This window comes from Mytilus galloprovincialis, chromosome 7 (assembly GCF_965363235.1).
Source record: "Mytilus galloprovincialis chromosome 7, xbMytGall1.hap1.1, whole genome shotgun sequence".
Lineage (NCBI taxonomy): Eukaryota > Metazoa > Mollusca > Bivalvia > Mytilida > Mytilidae > Mytilus > Mytilus galloprovincialis.
The window spans coordinates 56,254,992-56,278,322 of NC_134844.1; the positions used below are offsets into that span (position 1 = coordinate 56,254,992).

Here is a 23,331-nt window from a genome sequence, read left to right on the forward strand (position 1 = left end):
TGGTGTGTTTTGATTCAATATCATATTAATTGACACTTTTCCTTTTATGGAAACTTATGAATACCTTGTATATGTATGTGAGATAGGTCCTATGTATTACATATACATTTTTGATTCTTGAATAATTCGGTGACAATGATGATGTTGAACAGCAATGATTGATACTCTAAGAATTTTACAAGATATATCATACCCTAATGATGTTCATGATCGCTCTGTCATATTAAATACAAACGGAATGACAGGTGTTTATAATAACAAAAAATGTCAATTGACTCATTAAACTTGGTGGAAAAACGCATGAGATATAACTAACAGTGGTATATTTTAAACCATTTTAATCAGAACACAAAAAACAAATCAGGGACCAAAAAGATGTAAGCAATAAGGGGAGTAATTACCATTCTAATTAAAACATAAATCTCTGTTTTCGTTAAGCTCATATGACGAGCGGGCAAGATTTGATAGATCTGATTTTTGAACGGAGCGAAGCGATTCCATGTTTACAGTGTATGGGTTAAGAGAAAAGAGAGGTAACTCTTGCAGTCTTAGATATGAAGTTATGTTTACTTTAATAAGTTCAGCATTCTTTGTAAGAGATATTTTTAAAATCTAATAATTGTTTACCTTTAAATACAAAATTATGCTAGTACATATATCGATCGCACCTTGACTAAACAGGTAAAAAGCTTCCTGGTAGCCATTTTGTTGAAGGTATTATTTCTGCTGGTTAATTCAATATTCTTCAAATTGGACGTTAATTCAAGTCTTAAAATTGAGAATGATGCACACATTTAAGAATCGAATGCTTATTTTTGTAAATTTATTGATTTTAACATTGACCAAAGTATATTTTGTATGAATGGCGACAGCGCTTCATTTTAAAAATATCCATGAAAGTTCAATTGAAGTAAATGTAAGCAATTATAGGAAGCCGTATTGTCGTCAACTATTAGGAAACCCAATATCTTATAGCCGTCTATATAGTCCGGCGGCTACAAGCATATTTCAAACGAATTGTGCACATCCTGCTACAAGCATGAAATTTGGCATAAATCTTCCTCAACTATTATTCTTTCATTTCAGATAGGGAAGCATTTGAAAAAAAATGTCTCACTTCCGGTAAAATCCAAAATGGCGGACATCATACTTAAATCAGCCCTATATCGAAGGCTATTAAGTGAAAAGGTGTTATTATATGCTACTAACATAATATTTGGTATCAACCTTTGTTTTGTACTACTTTTGGATATATAAGATGTCTTCAAAAACCCTACTTCCGGTAAAATCCAACATGGCAGATATAGTACTAGAATAAGCATTTTTTTTAGGGAGGGTAATTGAAATGTGTTTTAATGTATTGCTACTATCATTACACTGGGCAGGAACATTTCTTTTGTGCCTCTCATGGATACAATGTATAAGCATATATCTTTAAAACCTTACTTCCGGTAAATTTTAGAATGGCGGACATAGAAATATCAATTTTCTATTTTAATATTCAACTTTTTTCGAAATGTAAAGAAAATGTTTTTTGTTGATTTTTTTTTTGCTTGTCATTAAACTATTGGCTTCTAGTTATAAATTTTTTCTAATGTAAATTTTTAAATCACACTTCCGGTATTAAAAAAAACAATATGGTGGAAATTTCAAAAATGAGTCCTCATTGTAGGCATAGGTACGGGTTATGCTTGACTTGTTGTAGAATGTGTCCATTTAAACTGTAGATTTTATGGCTTTTGTTTCTGATGCTTAGGATGTAGCATGTTTTGGCATTGAACCGCATTCCCAAGTACATCCACAATGTACAAGCTTCTGACAAAATGATGAGACTTTAGAAAGAGTTATTTAAAAGTTATCCTCTATGTCCCTTCGCCATTCATAAGCGCTTGAACTGGGTATCATAAGAGTCAATTCCAAGCTCGTCCCCCTAAACACCTGCCTTAGTATATTGCACGTTTTACCCTCAATTAGTCTTCCCTTTTGCGCAAATAGGTATTTTCTTGATTCGTTAACCATGTTTACCCCATCTGATAAGTTTTGTGTGATCTTACAGTTAAGCCACGGTGATTTAGGCTGATCAATCATCATTATTTATGTCAAAGTCACATCTTCAAATGCCATCAATGTCTCCCACGCAGTCTTATTTTCCTTTTCAAGCAATCAGAGAACCATATCACAACTGGTAAATACATGGAGCACAATAAGTGTGTGTTATGCACTTGTACATATATTTATCCAAAGCTTTTTGCCCTCCCAAACACAATCCATAGTTCGTCTAGCCCTGTCACGGAATAGCGAAGAATAACGACTACTCGAATCATGACTCGTGCAAGTTCGTGGTTCATTGCATCAAACACATGCACCATGATTATATTGTCAGCCTCTTAATGTGAACATGGTGATAAACTTGAAATACATCTCGAGGTAGATAAGATAGAATATCCTGAGCATTTGTTATAAGAAGCAAGAGCTACATTTAGGGGAAAGGGAATACACTGACGAATCAAGATTCAAAACAAGATTACGACAATAAGAAAGAACTTTTAAGTTTTCATTCGCAACAGCTTGCTCAATAGATTTTGAGGGAAAGGTAGTTGTAGCAACAATTACTCAGGATGTTCTGTGCTATCCATCACATGGTGATGTTTCAAGCTTAGCATCATGTTCACGTAAAGAGGCTGACACTTGAATCAAGATGAATGTGTCTGATGCAGTGAAACACAGACTTAACTGAGTCATGACTCGAACATTCGATACTGATGTTGCTGTCATTGCGGTTTCGCTTTTCAGTGATATAGGGGCAGACAAACTTTAGCTTGCATTTGGAAGTGGGAAAAGCTTCAGATATATATCTATCCATGACCTTTCAAATACACTAGGCATTGGGATATTACACGTTTGCTGGAAAAGGAACTGCGTTGGTGACATGGATGGTGTTTAAAGATGTGACTCTATCATTTAGAATGATGATTGATCAGCCAACATCACCAGATATAGCTTTTACAAAATCATTGATAGAACGATACGTGGTTTTGTTGTACGATCGAACAAACTTATCAGATGGGGTTAACGAAGCAAGAAAAAATGTGTTTTTGGAAGAGGAAATAGTTATTGAGGCTATTCCCACGACTCGGTCTAGTCTTTTTCAGCAAGTAAAACGTGCAATATACCATGGCGGATGTGAATGAGTAACAAGCTTGGTATTGGTTCCTTTTCTAACCAGTCCATCCCTTATGAATGGCGAAGGGGAAAATATTATCCATGACACCCTTTTCAACAACTCTATTGTGAGGCCTCTTAATCTTATCAGGAGCTTGTACACTATAGATGTAGGAAACAACACCACGATCTTTGTAAATTTGGAAAATAAGCTCTCCGATTGTGAGTAAACATGTATATGTGGCCATAAATAAGTCATTCTAAAGATGTTTAACAACTTTAGTGATTTTATTTTGTTTTAATCAATCTATCCAAAACTCTACATCGAATATATGGATTGAGGACTCATCTTTGTAATTTTCGCCATATTGATTTTTTACCGGAAGTGTTAATTTTGTATTGAATCATATGCAATTGAATAGAATTAGTGGTTTTGAGGATGACTAAAAGCCAAAAGTTTAATGACAACCCCAAAAAATTCATTTTATTTACAGTTTGAAAAAAGTTGAATATAAAAATGAAAACTTATCAATATTTCTATGTCCGCCATATTGGATATTACCGGAAGTAAGGGTTTGAAGACACATGTCTTATACATTGTATCCATGAGAAGCACCAAAGAAAGGTTCCTGTACAATATAATGATAGTAGCAATACTTTAAAACACATTTCAATTATCCTCCCTAAAAATAAGCTTATTGAAGTACTATATCCGCCATGTTTGATTTTACCGGAAGTAGGGTTTTTGAAGACAAAAAGTAGTACAAAACAAAGGTTTGTACCAAATATTATGATAGTAGGATGTTAATAACACCTTTTCACATACTAGCCTTCGATATTGGACTAATTTAAGTATGATGTCCGCCATTTTGGATTTTACCAGAAGTGAGGCATTTTTTTCAAATGCCTCCCTATCTGAAATGAAAGAGAAATAGTTGAGGAAGGTCTATGCCAAATTTCATGCTTGTAGCAGGATGCGCACAATTTTTCACAAAGCCGCCGTACTAATAACAGGCACCACAATGAAATGTATTACACAATTTAAACAATAAAAACTCACGGCCTGATTTATAACTAAACAATTTATGAAAAACACAAATGAATGACATAAAACTACGAAAACCACTGAACTACCGGTTCCTGGCTTGGGACAGGCATATATGTATTTTGACGGGATGAAACATGTCTGCAAGCGCTCTATCCTCTCCTAAGATGAGGCAGTGGTGTAACAGCACAACATAAGAACAAACTATAAACATCAGTTGGCATTGGCTCATCTTAAAATGTATGTTTGAGGCACAAAACCAAGTAGAATAAAAACACTAGCACAGAGCACCGCATAAACAGTTCCTTTTACTAAAGGATTGTACAAAGCCAATACCCACTATCAATAAATTAAGTTCTCCCGGACTAAACTATCAAGCAATACCAATCCGTGGATTAAGTATGAAGACGTTTAAATCATTCTAAGAAACGCCTGACCTAGTGCCACTATTCGGTGTGTGCCAAGGCACTGTGATGAAGGCTGTACTTAAATTTGAAAACTGAAAAAAAACTGTGACTTGCATTAAGAGTTGTTTAATTGACACATTTACCACATCTCCTTATTCATTTGTACTCCAATTAATCAATCCCCGTTATTGGTGTGAACGGCTTATTTTCTTTTCCTTATCGCAAGCTGTGTGAATTGTCGGCTTTTTATATTAAAATAAACCGATTTTGCATGATCCATTTTGAAACAAAAATTTACAAGTTGGCAAAGAACATAGATGTCATTAACTAAATGTCACCCTACACCCTTCAACAATGAAAAACACGTATCGTATAGAAATTGATAAACTGTCAAATAAAACAGCCATTTAAATGTGAAAGCTATAAAAAAGGAAAAACAATGAACTCATTTATATTCAAACATCAACGGAAAACAAATAAAGCAGACCTCTATCAATTGAACCACATAATCAATATTTGTCATATAATGAAACCAAATTTGTTTTCCAAACAATTCTATCATCTCTATTTCACAGACAAACTGTAGTTAAACAAGTTCGTGTCCCATAAAATACCGCATAGTATCATGAAAATTTAATAAATTTGAACACTCTGTGCTTTCAGACAGCTGAATTCGTCTCAACTCAACCACGGTGTGGGATTATCACGATGTTCAATTGCATCATCAAAGCACATTAAAGGCAATTTGGTCATATCGTCTCAAATCCCTATCAACACATTCAATAGAGCAGAAAAGTTCCATACGAATAAAGAAAATCTTTATGTGTAAAATTTTGTATCCACTTCTTTGAAATTCAGTTGAAAAAGTAACCATAGTATGGTCATTTTATATGAAGATGACACACTATTTTTTTTAAGATAAAGCTTTTAAGAAGTTAAAAGTCACAATAGCACATTTTTAAAATTATTTTTATTTTAGAAATATGACAGCCAAATATTGCGAACCGTGCACTGCACGTGGTAAGACTCCAACAACCTTTCAGTGGTGTACCGAATGTGAAGAGGCACTGTGTTCCGAATGTACAGAAGTTCACAAAGTTAAAAAAATGTCTCGAAGTCACCATTTGGTTGAGATAGGTAAAATACCGAACAAAATTAATTTATCGTATAATTGTTCAAAACATCAACATTTGCCTTTTGATTATTTTTGTGTTGATCATGATGTTATTTGTTGTAAGGAATGTTTGCCAAAAGATCATCGAGCATGCAAGAACGTCACATCAATTGATATTGCGTCAAAGAATTCTAAACAGTCACAGTCATTCCTGGACTATAACGAACAGTTGAGCTTTCTTTCAGATGCATTAGAAAAATTGAAAAAAAATCGGAAGGAAAAAAGTAGTCGAATAGAACTAGAAGAAAGTAAAATAAAGAAAGAAATAACGAAAGCAAAAGAAAATGTCATCAAACGTTTGGAATCTTTAGAAAAGTCGCTTCTTACACAACTAACTGAATTGAAGGACAAAGATATGATTGGTATACAACGACAAGAGAAAGATATAGGTGAATTGGTAACAACAACAAAAGCCCTTAAGGAAGCTTTAGAATTTATAAGAGATCATGGTTCTGAGAAACAAGCATTTATTTCAATTCATTCATCTAAATCAATCTTAGGTGACATTGAAAACAAGGTTAAACAACTGAAAGAATCGTTTGTAGACATCAGTCTAATGTTCGTCGAAAGTTTATCAAAAGACAATTTAACGGATCTTGGATCAATAGAGTTAAAGGAAACGCCTTGCTCCGTTTTAATGGTTCCGTACAAGCAGCGGCAATCTCAAGTTCCAGTCGTTTCGAAGCGCCATATTACTTCTTTTACACATCTCTACGATATCGATATGAAAGAAAAGTTGAGTGTAGTAACTGGTATCACAGTATCGGACAATAACACATTGATTATATGCGATGTTGGTACCGACAAAGTTTATTTTTGTGATAAGAATGATGCATACCTATCATCTATCAGCTCTCCACATAAACCTTGGGATATAGCAGCGATACCAGGAACAACCACAGCTGTAATGTCTTGTAAATGGAAACCGTACATACAGTTGATCGATATAGATAGACAGCAAATATTAAAGCAGTTAAAAATAAAACAAGGTGGATGTTTGGGTGTTGCTGCAACAAAAGAAAACATATATATCGGAACTAAAGGGAAAATATGTGTCCTAGACCTACGTGGAAATTTTGTTAGAACAATACATTTGAAAAACATAGATCACCACGTTAATTACATTTCCGTTTGCTCAAATGGAAACATCTGTTATTCAACTAACAATGAAGTCCAATGCATTACGACAGATGGAAAACCTGTTTTCTCTTATACTTCTCCCGATCTTCGGGATGCACGAGATATTCAAATTGATGATGCCAGTAACATCTATGTCCTTGGACAGGATTCACAAAACATTCATAAACTCACGTCTTCTGGAATCGTAGAAGACATTTTATTAAAACATAATTTGTCCGAACCTCTTGCATTCTGTTTCAGTAAGGATCTTGCTAAATGTTACATTGCAAATGACAGTGGATCAAAAGTATCCGTATTCAAGACTGGGTAACATTTAGAATGAGTTGTGAAAATAAGTTTTTTTTAAAATTGTCAATACATTGAATAAACGTACTAAAACAGGTTTTGATTGAAAGTAAAACATTACGCTTAAAGGAAAAAACACGATATCTGATTTCAAGTTTTGAAGATATTGCAGTATTATCATTTGTGATGTTACAAGTGAAATTATAACAGACGTTTTCAATTCGTTTAATGTGTTTGATTTTTTTCGAGTTAGGTAGTTTTGTTATTCTGCTTTTTATATATAAAGTAGAGTGTTTTTTGGCAATTTATGACATATAACCCACATATTTGTCCTGACTGTTTGTTTTGTTCACACATCGTTGTCAATATAATGGAATGTTATGCGACTATCATATAAGTGAGAGAATAAGCTACAGATAAAACCCGGTTTAATCCATCATTTTCTTCATTGAATCATGTATATATATATATCAAGTCACGAACATGACAGTTGTTTTCCATTTGTTTGATGTGTTTAAGCTTTTGATTTTGTCATTTAATAAGTGACTTTCCGTTTTGTATTTTTTCGGAGTTTAGTATTTTTGTAATTTTACTTTTCATAAATTTTTACCGTCGAAGCCCAAACGGACTGACGGACATCATCTCATGTGTCTGTTCTTTTGTATGTCCTTTCGGTAAGCATTCTGCAGTGTTTTGTATTTTTTTTTATCGATTATGAAGAACCGTTAATTTTAAAAGCATGAGGATAATTGAAAATACCTCAGAGGGAAAATTGTAGTCGTATAGGACAATAAAAACACCAATCTGACAAGAAGACAAAGTTGTCACGAGAAGAACGTCAGACGAAGATGTTTTTGCATGCTACAGTAATGAACTATCTTAAGTACTATGCAAATAATTCTAGCAAACAATATCAGTATTTAAGATAAATTAGTAACAGTTTCAAGACTATATTTTTTGGAGAATACCTTGTATAAACTGGTATTACAACAGTAGTTTTTAAAAGTAAAGCTAGATTGAGCAAACGGAAAAAGTTTCATTTAAGTTTTGAACATTACTCTGTCATACTTATTGGTTATTTTTCATATATACATACTCAAATATCTTTTTAATTATGAATGTTGAACGGCGGTTGTCTCGTTGACTTATTCTCGACATCCCATTTATTAGTCCTTCCTGACGTAGTCGGGTTAGACTGTAGGCATGAGAGTTATCCGTACTTCCAATAGAATATTCATGGGTTTGATTGGAAGTATATTTGTGCAATGTTTATATTCATAATTGTTTATATTTAGAACATAATTTTTTGGCAATTTAACTCTTCCTGGTCCTGTTTCTTTAAACAAGTAATCAACTTGTGGTTGTCAATGATTTTAGTAATTATTCGATACAGTGACATAACCTTTACCTTCTGTCCAGATAAATCAAATGGGCCTACATTACTGGTTTTGACAAGTTTATAAAATCTTGCACGCTACATAATTTCGATCTTTCGACACAATTGTTCAAATTGTTTCTTTTAAATACGGAAAAATATTTTCTTAAATACAATGTTCTAGATTAACAATTATATTAAATTAATAGTTGCTTCCGTTTAGGTCCAGAGATGCAGACATAGGGTTTTGTTATTTAATTCCGTAAATGTATGACGTAAAAATCATAAATGTGGAAGGCACTCGAAGTGGATTCGATTATAAAAATTAAATATTTATTTGAAAATCATAAAATATACGAGCTCTTACTTAGAACTCTCAGTTCATCGGATTTATCCAATCTGGTTAGTGTAATTCTTTAATCATAACGTATCAATTGATTCAATCACATTTATCATCTAGTAATAATGTATTAATCTATATATATATATATAATAAGAAATTTCAGATCATTTTTGACTTTTGTTCAAATCGGGCAATTGTCGCAGAAATTTTGACCGTTGCAAATTTGCATTTAAAATTTTAGTTAGCTGCCTTTTTCTGTAATGCTTTATTCATAAGATTGATATTTGGTAGACAATTATAAATATTATGAAAAGTGACAAACCTTGTTTGAGTTTTGTTCAGGCTTATATATTTGTTTGCCCTGTTATGTTTGCATGTTATGCTTTTATCTATTAACGTGACATTTTGTGGGGGATCATTGCCATTGAGAAATTGCTTGAAGTCATAGTTTTCTGCACTGTTTTCTATAAAGAAGGAAGCAATTGACAATAGTTTGACTATATATCTAGAGCAGAGACGTTACAACTGAAGTTTGGGTGATTATTTCTTTTACCAGTAACAACGTACTGCTTGTCCCAGCATTAGTGTAAATGCCTCCAAATGAATCTAAATATATCAGGCTATAAAAGATATGTTGTATTGGAGCTATAGAGCTGTTCAAACTTAAAGTAGATCGCATTTGAAATGAGTGAAATAACATGGTTCAAATCATGTTTTTACCAATAAACAAAATCTTCAATTGAATCAACAAATGCATCATATGTATATGAGAGATGCCAATAAAAGGCACTAGTCGTATACCGCAGTTAAAAAAGGTAACACACTAAAGCCGAGGGAAAACATCAATTATAAGAAGAAAACAACGGAACGACAGAATCAATGAACCGAGTCAAATACTTAATTGAAATATTTGTAATTTTAAATTTAATTAAGGAAATCTTCAATCGTTACAAATAGTAAACATATTGATATATCGATGGGTTAATGCAACAATCTCGTATCTAGAAAGTTGTGACTTTTAAGAAACCGACATACAAAGTTTGACTGTAAATGTAAATTCTATTTTACTACAGAAATGTACCAAATTAACATAGATTGCAAAAATAGACACAGTTACTATCCTTTTATAATTTGATGCTAATTGGTTGTCAGATAAAAGATATAATTGCACTTGAAATGTTTAACGGATATAGGTATTCCATAATGATTAAAATGTAATGCAGATGTTTGTGTCACAAGGTCATTACTAGTGATAACATATTTACGCCTGTGTGGTATATCATATTCTAAATGTTGTTTAATAAGCATCATTGCATTTGCAAGCAATAAGAGATTGTGGAATTTGAAAAACGAATAAATATAACTAATTTTTTTTTATTTGTTTTGAATGATATACTGTGATAAATGCAAAATAACACTTGATATAATTAAACGTTGTTAAGTGAAAGAAAACAATACATAAGGTGATGTATTTACAGGGAAAACTATACACAAAGTAATCACGGAATGTGAATTTTAAAATATATATTATTATTCACGAACAAAATTTAAATTGTTATTTTTTACCAATTATTTCCCAATCATTCTGTTTTTTGGTTGTTTTAAAAAATTACATTGTTTTAAAGAATTTATGGTAATGGATGATCTTTATTATATTTATAAGAAATACTATTATTTTCTAAAACACATGATGAAATTAAATACACATAAAAAATTATTAATATATTGTGTGGAGTAGTTTTCACTGAATTTTAAAGAAGAAAAGACAAAAGTTCCAATAGAAAAAGATTGGATGTTGTTAATAAAACAAAATAAAGTAATTCTAAAATTGAAATAATAATAGAGGAATAACGACTTATTTAAACTTTCCCTTAAGAATATTCCTTTTCTTTCAAAATTAAAAACTTTCTTATGTTTCCTTCGACATTTGTGGCAATTAGACTTTAAAAAAAACAATGTACTTGATTACAAGAAAATATAACACAGCAAAAATCAATGAATTTCCTAAGACTACGTGAATTCACTATTTCAGTTTATGTTATATATTATAACTGATAAACCAAGATTGTTATATTGTTTTTGCTTTGAAGACAACTGATGCAGTTTTCAGTCTTAATCATTATTCTTTTTCGGAGTCAATTTCATCTTCCTCAAAATCCGGATCTGGAAGTATATCTGGTGTTTTGCTGTCAGATTGTAATCCTTTGTAGAAACGACGGTACTCGCTTGGAATAACACCAGTTTTACAAAGATTCAGTAAATCTTTCTTTTTAGCAGCAGATACTGTCTGTCTAGCTGTATATCTCTTAGGTATCTCCATTAAATTTACGGGACGACCTTTTCTAGTCTTTTCTGTAACTCTCATTTTATGGAATATCCAAATTCATGAATTTATGTTTAAAGGATATATGATCTGGATCCTTCTTTTCAAATTTCAACCATCTCATTTTCAGCCATTTGATTTTTTTTCCCATTGATGTCTTCTTTTCTGTACCGAAAAATCTGTTTTTGGAGTCCTTTGAAATCGTATATATTTTCAAATGTGAGCGGAACTATCAAATATGGATCATTCCTCCTGGCCATGCGGATTACTGTCGACCATTGCTGTGGAACATAAATCTCGGTCTTTTTTTTTTCAAATTCAATGGCAGAATGCATACTGTCACATTCCATCTGAGTGTGTCCACTTTCTAGGAATTTGTGGTCAATTGTTTCGATATTAGGAAGTGTTGTAACAGCATGCATTAGGCAAGTAGCGATGAACTGTTGGATAGTTGGTTCCGTATCAGGGTTTACAGTGACATCTTCCTGTTGGATAGTTGATTCCGAATCAGGTTTTACAGTGAAATCTTCCTGTTGGATAGTTGATTCCGTATCAGGGTTTACAGTAAAATCAGTCTGTTGGATAGTTGATTCCGTATCAGGGTTTTCAGTGACATCAGCATGTTGAATTGTTGATTCCGTATCAGGGTTTACAGTGACATCAACCTGTTGGATAGTTGATTCCGTATTAGGGTTCACAGTGACATCAGCATGTTGAATTGTTGATTCCGTATCAGGGTTTACAGTGACATCAGCCTGTTGGATAGTTGATTCCGTATCAGGGTTTTCTGTGACATCAGCCTGTTGGATGGTTGATTCCGTATCAGGGTTTTCAGTGACATCAGCCTGTTGGATAGTTGGTTCTGTATCAGGGTTTACAGTGACATCAGCCTGTTGGATAGTTGATTCCGTATCAGGGTTCACAGTGACATCAGCATGTTGAATTGTTGATTCCGTATAAGGGTTTACAGTGACATCAGCCTGTTGGATAGTTGATTCCGTATCAGGGTTCACAGTGACATCAGCATGTTGAATTGTTGATTCCGTATCAGGGTTTTCAGTGACATCAGCCTGTTGGATAGTTGATTCCGTATCAGGGTTTTCAGTGACATCAGCCTGTTGGATAGTTGGTTCTGTATCAGGGTTTACAGTGACATCAGCCTGTTGGATAGTTGATTCCGTATCAAGATTTACAGTGACATCAGTATCAGGGTTTTCAGTGACATCAGCCTGTTGGATAGTTGATTCCGTATCAGGGTTTTCAGTGACATCCGCCTGTTGGATAGTTGATTCCGTATCAGGGTTTTCAGTGACATCAGCCTGTTGGATAGTTGGTTCCGTATCAGTGTTTACAGTGACATCAGCCTGTTGGATAGTTGATTCCGTATCAAGGTTTACAGCGACATCAGCCTGTTGGATAGTTGATTCCGAATCAGGTTTTACAGTGACATCAGACTGTTCCGTATCAGTCTGTCCAGTTCTGTTAACACTACTAGTATTATCAATACTCACAGCTTCTACTTTTTGGTCACTACTTGTTTCATCAAGTTCAATTGCATTCAAAATTTCCTCCAAGTCATCATCTGAGGACCACTGTATGTCTGCCATATTTTGTATATCTACAACAGATACGAAATATCATTCAGATATTTTCATTCAAACATTTTCCCTATAAAACATCATCTAGTATTATTAGATTAATTATTAATTATTACATATTTTTTTTTATTTATATGAGATAAGCGCGTACAAGTGTTTTGTATTCGAAATGCTTAAAAATAAAAAGTAAATAGATATATATTTTCTTACATACTGATTCAGCCTATTTATCTCTGAAAAAAAACTATGCTACGATTAATTTTTGCATTTAAAAAAAAATATACTTAATTTGTATGTTACATTAAAAAATTAATTCATTTTTCAATGTTATACTTTTTCCGTATTAACTTACCAAATGAAACCTTTAGGTATACATTTTAATTCCTTTTTCTTTTTCTCTTGTCTCAAATAATATAGATGCTACTGCAAAAAAAAAAACAAAAAAACATGCGCTTATTGATACTAATGAAATTAAGGAAGATACAAACATATTAAATTTAATATCTTTTTAAATATTTTTCTCTTAGGAAACAGGTATAATGAAAATAAATTGTACCGTAAATATGTTTTGTAATAATATAAATTTTAATTAAAAACGTATATCAAAATGTAAAAGTTAAGTATATAATGGAATTAAAAATTAATTAATTATTTCAATAATATGCATTATTTTTTAACAAAATATACAAACCTTTTTTCTAATTTGCAGTTTTTTTGCTGAATATCAAAATTCCGTGTCAAAACCCGTCATCAGTCAAAACAATTACTTGGTTTAATCTCAGTTGATGTTTATATTATCTAATATGAGGTCATGCCAGTAACACTTAGTTGACCTTGCTTGTTTGATAACCTGCTGATAGGTGTTGAAATAAATAAATCAAAATGTCAATTGCAATATGAAGATAGTACTTGTTACAGTGTTGAGGCATATGCATTTTCAAACATTTGTTTGTTTATAGGAATGCGACACACCTCATCGTTAGATATTTTGTTGGGGCGCTTGGTGCAAGCTATTTAATTATAAGAATAAATCGTTCATTCTAATAGTAATACGAGATAAGTCCTTCATGTTGGCAAACTTTCGTTATCAAACTTATAATAGATTGATGAACATGTCAATTAAAAATTTATTTTATAACCAATTGCTCTAAAAAATTTAGGGAATATTATTTAATACTTTAGTGCTAAAAAAATCAATAAATCTCAAAACTGCAAAATTTTCAGTTACGTGGTTGATGCATTAACCCCTCGAATTATTGTTACGAAAATAATGGAGTACCTGTATCATTAAAATCCCATCTTTTTATCAACAATATAAAGAAAAAGAAATATTCATTTGACCAAGTAGGTCGAATTTTTCGAATTGTTCGAACCTGATACAGACGATTCGAACACCTTACATCCCTCAATTTGAGAATCGACTAAGCTCTCCATCAGAATATTTATTATATCTAATCATTAATTATCCATCAAGGTATTCATATTAAAAAAATATATTTACATTATGCTTTAAATAATGAAGGTCAGTCGCAATTGGTTATATCTCCAGTTCTGTAATCATTTTCGTAAATATCCTTTGACAATTGCAAAAATCTTTAACTAACGATACCAGGAATATCCTTAACAAGTTTACAATTTTAAGTGGACAAACCCAAGTAAAAAATGAACACCTCAAAGAAACATCAATACAAATACTACATGCTTGCTGGTCCTCGTATACCATATCGCATATCAAAATCACATCATGCAGAAATGCACCTTATGTGATCTTCTCCTTGTTAGAGTTTTTGCTGCTATCCAAAATCATTCGCGATTGTTTGCGATTTTCTGTTTTTTTTTAAAAAAATAAATCAACCCAGGGTTGGAGCACACTCGGCTAGCTGTCTTCCATTAACGGATCATTTTTAAAAATGATCAATGTATTCAATAAGAAGTTATTTCAAAGTTAAAATGCTGAAAGGAAATCCCCAATGGAACGTTGCACATGCACAAAATTTAATTACATGAACGTACATATTCATATACACGAAGCACTTAAAGCATGGTGTAGATTGAATATTAAAAGCAATGTTTAACTAAATAAAATCTATAAACGGTTGGCACTGCTTTAAATTGGTGTCTCCTCCTCAACATTCTTGAAAATTGAATAAAAGATCAACATAGCACCTAATACGAGAAAACCAGAGACCTCTTTATGTCAGAAAACACTATCAAACATCCAAACATACTATCCACACTGATCTGTGTCCACACTTGTTACCTGTAAAAACAATAAAGAAATTGTGATTATTTGTAATTAAGGCTGCATTTACTGATAATCTTTTATCGAACGAGGGCACAGTACTTATGTACTTTTATAATACTGATAATGAAACATCTATATCAGTCCTTTATGTATATTGAATAACCGACATGATTAAAGGTAAGGTTTATTTGTCAGAACAGCTACTTTTTAAAGTCATATAAGCATTTAATGTTCAAAATGTATAGTAAAAATATATCGTAATAATAAGGGAATATTTCCTTTTTACCCGTTCCCGTCAAGGCCTATTCAGCTTTGGTTATCCAAGGGAGAATGTTTTTACTCTGAAACGAGCAGTCTTTGCTCTCATATCTACGTGTCGCTTGTTAAGCAAACAGACAGCACATATCAATTTTTAAGCCTTTTGTTTTATCTGACAGGGGTACGAACCAAGAATATCGAGCTCTTGCACTCGAGTGTAAGGCGAGTGCGCGTCCTTTAGACTATTGAGACAGTAAATGGAGATTTTTGTTTACGTAAATGAGACAGCAATTTAACGAAACAAAAAACTAAATGTATCAATAGATCGATATATAGCAGGTCTTTTATATTGATATCCACTTCAATGACTATCACGAAGCACGCTCGAGGTCAATATTATCCGATGCAAAATACCTAAAACCAAAGCACAAACGCTCATCCTGTTTTAACAGTACAGATAGTTTTCCGTTTACATGAAATGAGTTGGAGTTATCGTCCTTGGATGCTATTTGAGAGCTAACTGGTGGATTATGAAATTAAACTAAACTAAATAGAATATGACGTAGAACAATTGAGTCAGACAAAAGATATTTACTACATCGTATTGACAATTTGAATACACTCAAACAACAGCAAATTGTTCAGAAAACATTATCGAAACATTCAAGATAGTTGGTTTTTTTTTTAAGTTTTTGTGAACGTTGCCGTCATAGATTTTTCAAAGCCGTCCACAAACTCCGTCTGAACGAGCTGCATTCTGGATTAATTTAGTTAATGTCCAAAATTGCGATGATGGTTCTTTTGTTTCTTTTTTTTTTTTTTTTTTTTTTTTTTTTTTTTACATTTTTGGTATATAAAATAAAATCAGACGGTCTTATACATGTTATATTCGACACAGTAAGACGGTCTAATCAATCATTGTTATCAAAAAGCTCGAGAAATTAATTCAATCTTAAAACGAGAACGTACTTTATGCGTTTTTTAATGTTCAATTGTGGACTCACTTTGAAACACGAAAGTACAAAACTTATACAAACACGCACCCAAATGTAAAATTTCCTAAACTCTGTCTATGTTTGTTTTAATTATAAAACAATAAAATCGAGTATATAAACCGGTTTATATGATATAGGAAAGTACGATTAACTGAGAAACGGAATGATTAACTTTCGCTAACCTCCCCACTATAGAAATTGTAGTATTTTTCTTGATTTTCCTTTAGTCTTTATGTATGAGTGACAACTTTTTATTTCAATATTGTTTTGTATCAGCTGAGTAAAGTAGTCATACGAGTGACTTGATCTTGTCTGGAAAATACTAATTGACATCCAGATACCGGTAATCTATGTCTACATCTAATCTCAAGGCTATGGACCGTTGCTGAGATTAAACGTTTTCCGAACCATAAATAATCTATCAATAGTATACAAGAAAGTAAGTGTCTTTTATAACATCAGTGCATGGTGTATGGTACCAATCAGATTGAACGTATGATGACTATCAGTATAAAGTTTATCCAGTTCACATATACCAGTAGATTATCGATGATCTAATCTCGTATTTCCCGTTTAAAATGTATTAGTGGAGAATAAATAGGACCTTATATTATGTTGTTATTCAAGATGTATTAAAAACAATGTTTGTCAGATTGTATTCACAAAACTTGAAAAGTTTCATGCCATTTGATCAGAACACATAAAACCAAATCAGGAACTAAAATAGTGGGTAATAAAGGGGAGCATAGATCTCTGTTTTCGTTTACTTTTTTGGAAACTTTGGAAGACCTTGTATACTTATGTATTTGAGATGAGTCCTAAGTTTTACATATACATTTTTGATACTTGAATGATTTGGTGACAATAATGATGTTGAAAAGTGATAATTGATTAAATTAAACAAGATATATCATATCCCAAGGGTTAATCTGAGGTCCCTGATCGTCGCTCTGTAACCTTTAAAACACACGGGATAAAAGCTTTTTATAGTACTAGTAACACACATTTTCAATTGTATTAAATAAACTTAAATACTACATTATTCTAGTATATATATCGGTCGCACATTGACTTCACAGATGTAATAACATTAACGGTACCAATTTTACTGAAAAGCTTCCTGGTAGTCATTTTGTTGAAGGTATTATTTCTGCTAGTTAATTCAATATTCTTCAAATTCAACTTCAATTCAAGTCTTAAAAAGGAAAATAAAGCACACACTTAAGAATGGAATGCTTTTTTTGTAAGTTTATTGATTGCAAAAACGTTGATCGAAGTATATTTTGTATGAATGGCGAATGCGTTCATTTCTTAAAAAAAAAGTATTAAACAATTTTAACAATTTAAACAATAAAAAAAATTACGAAAAATTCAAATGGATGACATAAACCTACGACAACCACTGAACTATCGGCTCCTGACTTTTGACAGGCATATATATATTTTGGCGGGATGAAACATGTCAGTTAGCGTTCTACCCTTTCCTAAAATGAGACAGTAGTGTAACAGCACAACATAAGAACAAACATTAAAAATCAGTTGCAATTGGCTCATCTTAAAATACAAAACAAAATAAAATAAAAACAATAGGCACAGAGCACCGCGAAACGAGTACCTGTTACTGTAGGTTTGTTTAAAAACCCAGATCCCACTAATACATAAATTATGTTCTTCCAGACTAAACTATCAATCCTCGGATTTAGCGCAAAGACGACATCAACAGCCTGAGAAACGCCTGACCGTGTTCCATTATTCGGTGTGCCTAGGCTCCGCGGTGAAGGCCAATTTGACTCTTTCTTGTTTACTTTTTACAAATTGTGACTTTGAAGGAGCTAGTGTAGTCTAATTGACATACATACCATATCTTCTTATTTATATTTACTCTCATTTATCAATGTAAGTCGGTTGTAAAGCAAACAACAATCAATAAATCAATCAATCCCTGTTATTGGTCTGAACGGCTAAGGTTCTCCTCCATATCGCTATCTTTGTGTGTAGTCGACGTTTATATGAAAACAATTTACAATTTAGCGAAGGACAAATATGGCAATAAGCAATAAATGGAAGTTTTCAATGGCCTTGACTGGCTATACAGCCCTTGCACGGTCAGAGACTATGTCAATAAGTAAAGGTTACCGTACATCATTCAACAATGCAAACCACGTATCGTATAGTAAACTATAAAATGAAACCGCCATATAAATGTGAAGGCTACCAATGGAATAATATTTGCTTCAACAAGAACAAAAAACAAATAAATCATACATCAATTTTGAGGGCCTCAGGGAAGATTAGTTTATTGTAACTAACTGAGTTTACCCTCTTTAAATAAATTAGTATTAATCAAAAGTAACCAAGTAATCGATGATTCTTATAATTAAACCATGTTTGTTTTCCTAATGATTTCATGATATCTATTGCATTAATAGACTATAGTTTAAACAAGTCTGTGCCCTGAAAAATACTGCCTCGTATTATTTAACTTTAATAAATTTAAACACTCTGCGATGTTAAAGAGCTCAATTTATCTCAACGTTTACACCACGGTGGTTCAATTGCATCAATCTATTCTTTGTAGTTTTTAATTTTTACCCATGACCGAACTCGCAAGTAGTAATACAACTTTGACTTAAAAAGCGAAACTGGTTTAAGTGGGGTTTATCCATGAAGAGTTTATACGAATATGTACAAATGCACATTACAGGCAATTTGGTCCTGTCATATCATTAAGGACATAGGAATTAATGACAAACGTATTAGAATCCCAATCAACACAGTCAATAGAGAATAAAAGACCAATATGAAGAAAGAAAATCTTTTATATTAAAATTCTGTATACATTTCTGTGTAATTCAATTTTAATTTTGACACGCTCATTGTTAAAGATAGAGTCCTTTTAGAAGTAAAAATAAAATAATGTCTTTTGTTATGAATTAATATTTTTATTTTAGAACTATGGCAGCCAAATATTGCGAACCGTGCACTGCACGTGGTAAGACTCCAACAGCATTACAATGGTGTACCGAATGTGAAGAAGCCCTTTGTTCCGAATGTACAGAAGTCCACAAGGTTCAAAAATTTTCTCGATGTCACCATTTGGTTGAGATAAGTAAAATATCGAGCAAAATTCCTCTATTGCAAAGTTGTTCAAAACATCAACATTTGCCGTTTGATTATTTTTGTGTTAATCATGATGTTATTTGTTGTAAAGAATGTTTACCAAACGATCATCGAGCATGCAAGAACGTCACACCAATTGATATAGCATCAAAGAGTTCTAAGCAATCACAGTCATTCCTTGATTATGAAGAACAGTTGAGCTTTCTTTTAGAAGCATTAGAAAAATTAAAAAACAATCGGAAGGAAAATAGTAGTCGAATAGAACTAGAAGAATCTAAAATTCGGAAAGAAATAGCGAAAGCAAAAGAGAATGTCATCAAACGCCTGGAATCTTTAGAAAAATCACTTCTGAAACAACTAACCGAATGGAAGGACAAAGATATGACTGCTATAAAACGACAGGAGAAAGAAATAGGTGAATTGGTAACATTAACAAAAGCCCGAAAGGAAGCTTTAGAATTCATAAGAGATCATGGTTCTGAGAAACAAGCATTTATCTCAATTCGTTCATCTAAACCAATCTTAGATGACATTGAAATCAACGTGAAACAGCTGAGAGAATCGGTGGTAGACACCAGCCTAAGGTTTTTGCAAAATCACTCGAAAGAATATTTAACGGATATCGGTTCAATAGAATTAAAGGAAACGCCTTGCTCCATTTCAATGATTCCATACAAGCAGCGGCAATCTCAAGTTCCAGTCGTTTCGAAGCGCCATATTACTTCCTTCACACATCTCTACGATATCAATATGAAAGAAAAGTTTAGTGTAGTAACTGGTATCACAGTATCGGACAATAACACATTGATTATATGCGATGCTGGTAACAAAAAAGTTTATTTTTGTGATAAGAATGATGCATATCTATCATCTTTCAGCTTTCCACATCCACCATGGGATATAACAGTTATACCAGGAACAACTACAGCTGTTATGTCTTGTAAATGGACACCGTACATACAGTTGATCGATATAGATAGACAGCAAATATTAAAAAAGGTAGAAATAAAACAAGGTGGAGGTTGGGGTGTTGCTGCTACAAAAGAGAACATATACATCGGAACCAAAGGGAAAATATATGTCCTAGACTTACACGGCAATTTCGTTAGAACAATACATTTGAAAAACGTAGATCATTACATTATTTACATTTCCGTTTGCTCAAATGGAAACATCTGTTATTCAACCGACAATGAAGTCCAATGCATTACGTCAGTTGGAGAACCTCTTTTCTTTTATACTTCCCCCGATCTTTCTGATGCACGATCTATTCAAATTGATGATGCCGGCAACATTTATGTCATTGGACAGAATTCACAAAGTATTCATAAACTGACGTGTTCTGGAACCTTATTACACATCTTTTTGAAAGATAATTTGTCCCAACCTCTTGCATTCTGTTTCAGTAAGGATCTTGCTAAATGTTACATTGCAAATGACGGTGGATCAAAAGTCTCCGTATTTAAGACTGAGTAACATTTAGAATGAGTTGTTGAAATAAGTTTTATAAATTGTCAATACATTGCATAAACGTACTACATCAGGTTTTGATTGAAAGTAAAACATTACGCTTAAAGGAAAAAACTCTATATATGATTTAAAGTTTGAAGGTATTGCAGTATTATCATTTGTGATGTTACAAGTGAAATTATAACAGACGTTTTCAATTCTTTTGATGTTTTTGATTTTTTTTTAGTTTGTTATTTTTGTTATTCTGCTTTTTATATATAGAGTATAGAGTGTTTTTTGGCAATTTATGACATATTTCCCACATATTTGTCCTAACTGTATGTTTTGTTCACACATCGTTGTCAATATAATGGAATTTTATGCGACTATAATACAAGTGAGAGAATAAACTACATATAAAACCCGGTTTAATCCATCATTTTTTTCATTAAAAAATGCCTATATCAAGTCACGAACATGACAGTTGTTTCCATTCGTTTGATGTGTTTAAGCGTTTGATTTTGTCATTTAATTAGGGACTTTCGGTTTTGTATTTTTCTCGGAGTTTAGTATTTTTGTGATTCTACATTTTATAATTTTTTACCGTCGAAGGAAGCCCAAAAGGACTGACGACGATCATCTCATGTGTCTGTTATTTTGTATGTCCTTTCGGTAAGCATTGTGCATTTTTTTAAATCGATTATGAAGAACCATTGCACTTTATTTTAAAAGCATGAGGATAATTGAAAATACCTCAGAGAGAAAATTGTAGTAGTTTAGGACAATAAAAACACCAATCTGACAAGAAGACAAAATTGTAACGGGAAAAACGTCTGACGAAGATGTTTTTGCATCCTTCACATGCTACAGCAATGAACTATCTTATGTACTATGCAAATAATTTTAGCAAACAATATCAGTATTTAAGATAAATTAGTAACATTTTCAAAACTTGTTTTGGGAGAATACCTTGTATAAACTGGTATTACAACAGTAATTTTTTAAAAGTAAAGCTAGATGGAACAAACGAAAAAAGTTTCATTTAACTTTTGAACATTACTCTGTCATACTTATTGGTTATTTTTCATATATACATACTCAAATATTTGTTTTATAATGTATGTTGAACGGCTGTTGTCTCGTTGACTTATTCTCGACATCCCATTTATAAGTCCTTCATGACGTAGTCAAATTAGACTGTAAGCCTGAGAGTTATCCGTGCTTCCAATAGAATATTCATAGGTTTGATTGGAAGTATATTTGTGCAATGTTTATATTCATAATTGTTTAATACAGAAAAAATATTTTCTTAAATACAATGTTCTAGATTAACAATCATATTAAATTAATAGTTGCTTCCGTTTAGGTCCAGAGATGCAGACATTGGGTTTTGTGATTTAATTTCGTAAATGTATGACGTAAAAATCATAAATGTGGAAGGCACTCGAAGTGGATTCGATTTTAAAAATTAAATATTTATTTGAAATTCATAAAATATACGAGCTCTTACTTAGAACTCTCAGTTCATCTGATTTCTCCAATCTCGTTAGTGTAATTGTTAATTATAACGTCTCAAATAATTCAATCACAATTATCATCTGGTAATAATGTAATATATATATTAAAAGAAATTTCAGATCAAATTTGACTTTTGTTCAGATTGGGCAATTGTCGCAGAAATTTTGACAGTTGGAAACTTGCATTTAAAATTTTAGTTAGCTGCCTTTTTTTCTGTAATGCTTTATTCATAAGATTGATATTTGGTAGACAATTATAAATATTATGAAAAGTGACAGACTTTGTTTGAGTTTTCTTCAAGCTTATATACTGTTACCCTGTTGTGTTTGCATGTTATGCTTTTATCTTTTAACGTGATATTTTGTGGGGGATCATTGCCATTGAGAAATTGCTTGAAATTATAGTTTTCTGCACTGCTTTCTATAAAGAAGGAAGCAATTGACAATAGTTTGACTATATAGCTAGAGCAGAGACGTTACAACTGAAGTTTGGTTGATTATTTTTTTACCAGTAACAACGTACTGCTTGTCCCAGCATAAGTGTAAATGCCTCCAAATGAATATAAATATATCAGGCTATAAAAGATATGTTGTATTGGAGCTACAGAAGAGCTGTTCAAACTTAAAGTACGTCGCATTTGAAATGAGTGAAATAACATCGTTAAAATCAGGTTTTTACCAATAAACAAAATCTTAAATTGAATCAACAAATGCCTCATATGTATATCAGAGATGCCAATAAAAGGCACTAGTCGTATACCGCTGTTAAAAAAGGTTACACACTAAAGCCGAGGGAAAACATCAATTATAAGAAGAAAACAACGGAACGACACAATCAATGAACCGAGTTAAATACTTAATTGAAATATTTGTAATTTCAAATTTAATTAAGGAA

General features: G+C 32.3%; 1 long non-coding RNA gene across 2 annotated transcripts; it reads left to right on the top strand.

Annotated features, from left to right (window-relative positions):
• Nucleotides 1–680: 680 nt before the first annotated feature.
• LOC143083338 (uncharacterized) lies at nt 681–21,395 on the top strand. Of its 2 annotated transcripts, none has more exons than XR_012980646.1 (2): nt 681–714; nt 19,302–21,395. It is a non-coding gene; the product is annotated as an uncharacterized LOC143083338 (long non-coding RNA). The 2 variants fall into 2 exon arrangements; XR_012980645.1 differs by lacking the exon at nt 681–714 and adding an exon at nt 15,203–15,274.
• Nucleotides 21,396–23,331: the final 1,936 nt, after the last annotated feature.